This window comes from Rhagoletis zephyria, unplaced genomic scaffold, assembly GCF_001687245.7.
Source record: "Rhagoletis zephyria isolate East Lansing unplaced genomic scaffold, Rhagoletis_zephyria_1.1 Rzeph_scaffold_00008, whole genome shotgun sequence".
In the NCBI taxonomy this organism is placed as follows: domain Eukaryota; kingdom Metazoa; phylum Arthropoda; class Insecta; order Diptera; family Tephritidae; genus Rhagoletis; species Rhagoletis zephyria.
The window spans coordinates 951,415-959,950 of NW_016157092.1; the positions used below are offsets into that span (position 1 = coordinate 951,415).

The 8,536-nt window shown below is 34.9% G+C and overlaps 1 protein-coding gene across 1 annotated transcript in view; it reads left to right on the forward strand.

Moving 5' to 3' along the window:
- heph (polypyrimidine tract-binding protein 1 heph) overlaps positions 1–8,536 on the forward strand; it is a 422,821-nt gene that overhangs the window by 375,368 nt on the left and 38,917 nt on the right. The gene's annotated exons all lie outside the window — the stretch shown is intronic.

An 8,536-nucleotide genomic window follows, 5' to 3' on the forward strand; every position in this document is an offset into this window, starting at 1 on the left:
GGAAATTGACGATGTAAGGAAATGTTTACGGCCTTATTTATAAAAAATAACGTAGATTTAGACAGTTGTATAATGTGACATTTTCATAAAACTTTTGTATTCAAGCAGCAAATCTATGTATGTACTTAAATTTTTATGAAAGTATTATTTCTCGTCTCTAATTTTCTATAAAACTATTTGCAGTCATTAACCAACAAAGCAATGCTGCTATACGAAATAAAATTATTAATGGCAAATCAAAATTTTGAAAAGTGCCGATTTTCACATTCGATAGTTGGACATGGTAGCGACGAGATGTACGAGCATTTTTTTCTTAAGAGCTGCATACTGATTTAAGGAATTTTGTATAGAAGAAAATTTATTTTCCATTTATTGTGCGTAATTTTATATGAATTTTTAGTTTTTCTTGAGAGCCTTTACAAATAAAAAAAAATTCGGAATATGTACATACATACGCAGCCATATAACTTGATTTCAAGAGAAACGAATTTTCATTTGGCACGTTCAGAAGGCGAAACAGCTCAGTAACTGGTGCGATTGCACCTTCCGAACGCGTTGTTGCGTACTTCTGATCAACTGAATAGTTGCGTGTTAGATGATCGTAATATTTTTCTGATCATTTGAGACAACATGTTGGTGTGTACCTTTGAGAGTTGAATTTGACAGCTAATGTATGAAGTCGTTCAAAAGACGCATAACGATCACTGATTTTTGTTTAGCAACGGTTGCGCTCAACTGCTGCGCCTTCTGAACCTACCTATTGATAACTTTTTTTTTTGATAACACTGCGACAGCTCAAATTGGTATTGAGTAAACCCAAATGCAAGATAGAGTTTTTGAATTTCATTGAGTTTTTTTAATAAATACTAAAATTAGAGGTGTATGAATGGCAAAAGAAAAACTTCATCCGATTTTTTTAAATCGAAACTACATTTTAACATATGTACATATGTCCATGCATACATAAATATATTTAATATGAACCCATGGTTTCAATTGTACGCATATCGTCAGGGTTTTCCCCACAACTTGGTTTTGCTGCAGTGAAGCGACAGAACAAGTGACGAGAAAAAATATATGCGGACACTAACATATATATGTATCTATGCACATACGTATCTATGCACATATGTATGTATCTATGCACATACGTATCTATGCACATATGTATGTATCTATGCACATACGTATCTATGCACATACATACATATGTACTTAGGTATGTATATCAGCATTTTAGTTGAAAGTACGTTTTGCTCGTCGCTCTCTTCATCGCTCCACTACATTCCTGTCCGTAGTTTTTTTCAGATACCACAAATGCGCGATCCAGAAATTTCTTCTATCATTCTTGCCACAAATGTGTGTTTTCTTCGAAAATACTCAAGTACTACCAGTAGAGTACTCTACTGTCAAATACCTTTTACTCGCAGTAGTTGCGGAAGACAAAGTAAATACTCTACGCGTCTTGCTGTTGATCGGTAGTTTACGTACGCTTGCAGAAACTGGTTTATGCTTACTCACACTTGACCCGAACGATGAGAGTAAAGGAGGGAAAGTATTTGCGCTGCGATCGGATGTCTTGTTAGGCCCTTTAAATGGAATTGCGCAGGAGTTTAATATGTATGCATGTATATATGGATATGTTGACATGGGAGAATTTGCGTAAACAAAGAATAGAGACCGGTTCGCATACAACTTTGGCGTTGCGTTGGCGTCGAATTTCAAAGCAGCCGTCCACATATCCAAAATTTGGCAACGCTAAGACCAACACAAAGCAGTAAGATCGCTGCGTCGGTCGCCAGCTGTTGCAAATAAATAAAATGAAATGAAATGTTTTTTCCTTTTAATCAAATGAAGGCAAGAAATATAATTTTTCATACAATTATGGATATGAAATATTAATTTATCTCTCGTTAATATGTTAATTTAGTGGCCAAAGTAGTCTCTGCCAAGCTTCATTGTAGAACGCATACTTTTAACTTACGTTCTGTCAAACCAACGCCAACTACAAAGTCAACGCGAAAGTTCTATGTGGACCAGCCTTAATTATCAAATAGTAGTTTGTGTTATACTACATACATACATATGTATGGGTGCTAAACCAGGAATATTCATTTGAAAATGCTGATGTCCTACTCATTTATGCAATGAAAGACAAAATAATGATTTTTATAAATATTATATTCTGATTTATACATATGTAACATAGTTACTTAGTCAAATTACTTAGTAATTACTTGTATGTAAGAATACAAAGACAAATTATTTATCAGAAGCATTGCCCCTTACATATTGAAAAAAAGTAATAAAAGCTCTCAAAAAAGCAAAATCGCTACAGCGAAAAAAGTGTTTGAAAAACCGCATAAATTCAAATCCGCATAAAAAGAGACCTAAGTGTATAAGTTGAAATTTTATATGAAATTATTGAACATTAAAAACATTATACCTACATAGATATGTATGCACATATGTGCCTACCTAGTAGATAAAACTGGTCAAAATAGCACGAATCTATTCTTCTGTGCATGAGAATATATACATAAATATATACAAACTTATGTGTATATACATATGTATGTATATACATACCTGCATGCGTGCATACAATCCTTTACTCGAAATTCTTAGTTGCTGCAATTTTTATCCCATACATTTATGCCGACCAAACATTGCGTTTGCCTGTCTAATCTGCTTGCCTCATTTGCCTCGCTCGTTTACTCGCCTCACTCGTCTGCTGCTGCAAATGAGTTCCTCGCTCGCAACGACGCCCTCGCGAGGGCAGAGCTAATGAGGCCCTCGTTTGCCTGCCGCTCTACTCTTGCGCTGCCCTCGTTTGCTTACTCGCTCGTTGGCTGCTCAGCGCGTGCGCTCGTACTTAACGAGTGCTCGTTTGCAAACAGCCTCGCGTGTTGCTCGTGAGTTGCGCTAGCTCAGAGCAATCTAACGAGCGAGCGAGGGGCTAAAATGAGGAAAATCCGAACCCTGATATTAAGTAACATTGCGCACTCCAATTCTTTTTAGTGACATTGACAATACTGGAATATTTTCGACATTGGTACTGACAATTGCCACTCTGACAAAATTGTCGCGGCAATAGCGCTAAAACTAAATACTGGCTAATGATTTTCCTATGGTATTTAATTTTGCAAAATGTTTATTATTTGCGGACGATGGAGAGCTTTGCCTGAAAATTCTGCATACAAATGATTGTTTGAAGCTGCAGGCAGATTTAGAAAATTGACATACAATCAGTCAATAAAGTTTGGTTACAGCGAATTTTTTACAATAGGGGCGACTATTTTTAAAATTGTTTAGCTTTCGGTAAGTTTTATAAAAATATTGTTAATTATGCGACAAAAACCCCAAAAATCAGAACTCCAAACCCTATGCAAAATTAAAGAAACTTCTGCAAAATGTTCATCCAAATATTGCACTTTTTATTTACACTCTTTAGAAAAAAGGTGAGTACGCAGTTGCAAATTTGTGGTAGCTAGGACTTACCATTGATTTTTGGGAATTTTTTTTGTTGTAGGTGTCGCACATTTTTTCCATATAAAAAAATTATTGCACATTATTATACTAAAATTGAATTTTTAGCCCATTCAATGGCAACTGCATACTTAACTTTTTTCTAGAGAGCGTAAATAAAAAGTGCAATATTTGAATGAAATTTTGCAGAATTTTCTTTAATTTTGCATAAGGTATGGAATTCTGATTTTCGGGGTTTTATTGTTGAATTAACCACATTTTTCTGAAAAATTACCGAAAACTAAAATATGTTTTTGTTATTTTATGGTCTTGTAACAATTATATTCAACCAATTTTGTTTGAGCTTGAGGCCGTTTTTAATGAAAAACTTATTGTGGAAAAGCAACAATAATTTGAAAAAATTGTAGAAGTGATAGCTATTTCGGAAATCACCACATTTCCTCATCAGACTTCGTTCAGTAGGATTCGAACCGACGATCCCACTGACTCAGCCAGTTGCCTTCGTACTATGCTAAGTTCTCCTTGTGAAATCTTGTTATTTTTTTCCACTACAGTGAAACCCGCTTAAGTTAAATGAGTGTGGTTTTGGGTGTGAACAACACTTTTGAAAACAACTAAGAAAAATACACTTTCCAAATTATATTTACTGATTGGTTCTCGAGCGAATTACTTGACAAATCTTATCTTAATCTTATTATAAGTCATATATAGCCCTAACCGCCATAAATATGTAAGTGATGTCTGAGCATCTAGATGAATTTCTGCATCAAAAATAAAATTTCGATAAAATGTAGCTTACATCTTTTTAGCTGTTAGAGGTCGATATAGTAATGGTATGTAAGAAGGCTTCAGTGTTCACTTTTCAAGTTGATTCTCATCGTAAAAATCTTCGTCAGTTTGAATTAATTCCGCTCATTTCCCACTGCGTGGCCTTTTCTTGCATACAATTCAAGAACTTGCCTTCATTCTACTTAACGCCGGCCCATGCCAGTAAATTCATGAATTTGCCTGTTGATGTATTGGCATACTCACGTACATACATATGTGCCATATTGCTAATGCTTGCTGATGAAGCTACATACACGCCACTCTGATCGCTGCCACCGCTTAACCACCGCTAATGTCAATTTGTCGTTTAGCCACTTTTCCCGGCCTTCCGTTTAGCGAGTGCCCACAATGCACTACACATGTCTTAGCAGCAAATAGTACCTAACTAAAAACCTATGTATCGAAAAATCGATATATTGGCAAAAACATCGATGTTTTTATTCGATGCTTTCAACGCTTAAATATCGATGCATCGATGTTATTTTTTCTGATGTTCTTAATATCGAAATATCGAACATAATTTATAACTCAGGCTAAAATTTCAAAAATCTAGCGCATACAAACGGTACAAATAGTTTCCTAATATTTTATGCCGGTTCAAAAATAAGTAACACATGTATTTTAACAAGAAAAGCACGAAAGCAATTGATTTCCAAATACAATACATATTTATGTATAAGACTAGTTTATAATTAAGACGACAGTTGCAATCTTGTGTAAATAGAAACATTGGCAATTTAATACAGTGATTCAAGTGAATATTTGGGAAGAAATTATAGGTATTGTTTTTAAGAGATGTCGCACTAATTTTAAATGGTTGTAAATCAAACAAAGCAGAAATATGCAAAAACCACATGCATTCAGTGTAAAATATATTAACTATGGATTGAATGCCATTTTCGATAAATATCGATATTTTGGCATCAGTTTTTTTATATGAAACATCGAAATCGAAAATATCGATGTTTTTTTCTGTTGATTTCGCAACCCAAGCAAATAGGCGCCATCGACGAAAGACAGACGAAGTGCGAATGAGCTCACCCACACTAACATCACGTGACCCTCCACTCCACAGTGTTACCAACCACTCAGAAAGCTTTCCCCCAATATTTTTCAAAATCCCCTAAAATCAACAAAAATCCCGTAAAAACACATTTCGTTAGCGTATAAAAAAAATTACTTATACATAATATAATAATATGTACATATGTATTGTAGCTTACCGTCGTAAGTTACTATCTTGTTTATTACGAAAAGTGTTCATTATTAGTATTTATTATATATGGGCGGAGTACATAAAGACTTAACAATTAAATTTTATATAAGAGCATTCATTAAGGATATAGTTTTTGAGTACATAAATGCGTATGTAGATATCGTCGTTAAAAGTACAAAACCGCGTTTCGTCATTTTGCAAAACCGCGTAACTAACATTTACTGCCAAAAATTTTGATTTTCTCACACAAGCTCTTGGCTCAATCCTTATCCATTCGTCCTGAAATATACCAGCCAGAAATGCGACTGTTTTGTAAAAAAGAGAACCATTTTGAAATATGAGTGTTTTTACTCTCTCGAAAATAATTTAAGCAACTTCACATACGCAGTTTCGCATTTTCTTGATACGCGATTTTGCTTTTTGTTTTGTACTTTAAACGACGATATGGATAATCAAAACACTTTAATTTTCAGTTTATTTAAAATTAAATACAAGTGCTCCAAATGTTTTTACAAGCTATAATCAGTGTATCTTTATGAACTGTAAGCAGCTCGAAAAATCGATAAACAATCTTTTTTTTATGAGCAAAAGTAAAATTTTTATTTTCCGCAACAAAAAATTACACCACCAAGTAAATTAAATTCAACCAAACAATAGTAAGCAGAAAATTTTTCTCCCTAAAAATTAGATACCCTAAAAAAGTTTTCCCTAAAAACATTCTCTGCTTACAAAATTTTCCTCTAAATTTGGGAGGAAATCTGTAAGTTGGTAACGCTGCCACTCCACTTGCTCTATTTTCCTGTCAGCACTAATAACAGTCAATTTTGTTGTTTGCTCAGCGGTTTTGTATTGTTTCACGCACATCCATGCATAAGTAAATGCATATAAGTGTACTAAATATGCATGCATACATATGCGTTAAGTGTAGTTGCCGACGCAGCGGCACCACACTTTGTCTATTGTTTTGTCCATTACTGCTACCGACAAGGCTGGCGTTGTCCTCGTGTGCTCCAGCACTGCAATTGTGGCAATTGTTTGTGCGTATGTATGTACGCATGTGTGTAATTGTAATTGTGTTGAACATTAATCGCTCGCGTTTTAAAATTACATTTTCGCCTAATCTAAAATGCATGAAATTTTCCGTTAGCTGCCCACAAAAACAAGTAACGCCCTCGCTTGAGCACACATATGTACACTTTCGGCCACTCAGCTTTGTTGTTAAAGGTGTTGCTTGCACTTTTTCGGGCCAGCGCCTGCGATTGTTTGCCACACTTTTACTGGTTACAATCGTTCTAGAAGACTGGGAAAGGGGCAGAGTTGGACTGGGGCACCACTATCACTTGTCGTTTCCTGCCCGCCGTTTGGTGTTGCAACGTGTATTACTGCTACTAGGTTATCCGCTTCTCGGTTAGCTGTGTTGGTTGATTGCCTGCTTGCTTGGCCTTCCTGTTGCTTACAGGACTTGGTGTCGTGGTCACTGCTTACTATGTGTGTGCACTGCTGCTTACTAATTTGCGGCGATTGCGGGTGTATTTATTTAGATTACGAAAAGACTAATTAGGATTTTTTCGAATTAAATCGCTATGGGTGGCCATGAATACTTACCAGAGAAGTATGCTACTCTAGCCATGCACACATAAATGCAGTAGAATATGCTACATACATATGTATGTATGTGCAGCAAGCCCAGTGCGCGGACTTCAATAAAATTAATATTAGTAAATTTAACATAGAAAAATCGGTAGAAGTTGGTAGATTAAAAAAACAAAACAAATATCGGATAGTTTTTATTTAAATAGGGTAAAACATGGCAAATTAAGAAAAGATCGTGTTACCGGAGCAGCTTAATGTCAAAATTATGTATTTTTCCTAATTCTTACTGGCATTATGCGTGTAGTGTAGTGTGTTTTGTATTTGTACTCCTGCTGTCACCTAATATGACAAAAATGTGTTTCACGTGAATAAAATATTCAACAAAAAACCTATACCCACATAAGGCTGGGCCGAATCACAGAATCCGTTGTCGAATGAAACTCAGCTGTTTTCTCCTATTCAATTTTGATTGCAAAAGTAAACTCACTACCGATTGCTCAAAAAGAAATTTCCTATAAAATTTGATTCGATCACGGATTCCCTTATTCGGGCCCTGTATTAATTTAATAGGAGGGAGACTTAAACAATTATTCTCCGTCAAAGTTAACTTTGTTGTCGATGTCAATATATATGTGTACTAGGGTGATATAGAAAATTTTTTTTCCTCGGAACCACGCTCAAAAATTTCCTCTAGAAGCCAAAATAAATCTCAGCGCTTAGTACTAATATTAAAAATGACCGCATCGCACTTTTCGATTTCCCATAAGAATAACAAAGGAACAATTTTTCTTTACTTCTTATGTTTGTATTTAACGAACGATATGTTGTACTGTAAAGGTCTTGGAGTAGTTTTGTAGAGAATTGAACGCTCATTTTTTAACCGACTTCCAAAAAAGGAGGAGGTTATCAGTTCGTCTGAATATTTTTTATTTTTTTATTTTTTATTTTTTTTTATGTATGTTGCCGCATAACTTGTGGTCCAAAGTTCGATTTCGGTAATTCTTTTTGCATCGGTTAGTGTCTCAGAGGTGGTCCCATACTAATCTGGTTAAGATCCGACCAGGGGATCATGAGATATATATATATATATGTATATATATATTTTTTTTATATGAGAGTTGAAGTCGGTTTTTTTTTGCTAAAAATTACTTGTCGATAAGTCAAATCGGTCAAAAGTTATTTGAGGTCAAATTCGAATTCACCATTCATTCGACTTGAACCTCGAATAACTTCTGACCGAGTTGACTTTTCGAAAATGACTTCAGACCTTTTTTGTAGAGCGTTTCATTCTCTACAAAAATGTTCCAAGACCTTATCGTTATATGTGTAGAACATATCGTTCGTTAAATATATAAATCAGAAGTAAAAAAGACTTTCGATTTCCCATAAAAATAACACAGGAAAACCTCT